The sequence below is a fragment of the Palaemon carinicauda genome, chromosome 12 (assembly GCF_036898095.1).
Source record: "Palaemon carinicauda isolate YSFRI2023 chromosome 12, ASM3689809v2, whole genome shotgun sequence".
In the NCBI taxonomy this organism is placed as follows: domain Eukaryota; kingdom Metazoa; phylum Arthropoda; class Malacostraca; order Decapoda; family Palaemonidae; genus Palaemon; species Palaemon carinicauda.
In genome coordinates this window covers 152,756,511-152,757,798 of record NC_090736.1, presented here as the reverse complement: position 1 = coordinate 152,757,798, position 1,288 = coordinate 152,756,511, and positions in this window count along the sequence as shown.

Below are 1,288 nucleotides of genomic sequence, written 5' to 3'. Positions count from 1 at the left end.
CAAATACCATAATTACTACTATTTGCTGTTACTTAATCATATGGTATTTCTTGTGTGAAAGATGAGGAAGGACTTCTGGCTTTGAGTTCTGTATATTGTTATATTACTTTTTCTTATGTAAAGTGATTTCACAATTGTCATTCTTCTCTGGTTTTCTGCTTTCCCTAAACGTCCTTCAAACTTATAGGATACCACACACACACACACACACACACACACACATATATATATATATATATATATATATATATATATATATATATATATATATATATATATATATACATACATATATATACTGTATGTATATATATATATATATATATATATATATATATATATATATATATATATATATGTATATATATATACATGCATATATATACTGTATATATATATATATATATATATATATATATATATATATATATATATATATATATATATATTGATGCAATTTTCATTGAAGACGATTGCCATTACTTTCAAAGTACTGCTAAGTACTTGTACTTGGATGTACTTTATCGAAAATGTTAGTCATCCTTGGTTCATATCCAATACGAGTACCAAATTTGGTCAAAATAGGTACACTAGTTTTCTTGTAATATTGCTCACATGACGAAAGCAATAAACTCCCCACAACACATGACAGACGAAAAAAAATTCCCCTCAGTATAAGATTTCCTTCAAACTAGTTACCCTCATGGCGTTCCCCTCGAATTACGCCAACCTATAGTCAATTTTTTTTAGTGAGGCAGATTTGCACCGACTCACAGTGGTGCCCTTTTAGCTTGGAAAAGTTTCCTGCTATCTGATTGGTTAGAATTATCTTTTCCAACCAATCAGCGATCAGGAAACTTTTCCGAACTAAAAGGGCCCCGCTGCGAGTCGGTGCATATCTGCCTCACTAAAAAGAATTGACTATAACTTCCCTCGAGATCACTACCTAAAGGGAAGAGCCTTTTTTCCCCCTCATTTTGGTCGGTCAAGTTCCGACATTTCCGATCATTTCTATTCCCCTCAGGTAAACGCTCCAATAGTCCGGTTCCGCAAGCCCTCTTTGATCCCCTCTGGCTATTGACGGATCTGTAGGCCTGGACTGTTTCCCCAGCCCCAGTTCCCCCTCCCTGTTCCCGTCCCCCTGGTTTCCCCTCACGAGAGCAGCCTTTTATTCGGAGCAATTCCCCCTTTTAATCTGCCTCTTTCGAACTATGATTCATCCTTAGTTAAAGCTAATAATAATAATAATAATATTAATAATAATAATAATATTAATAATAATAATAAT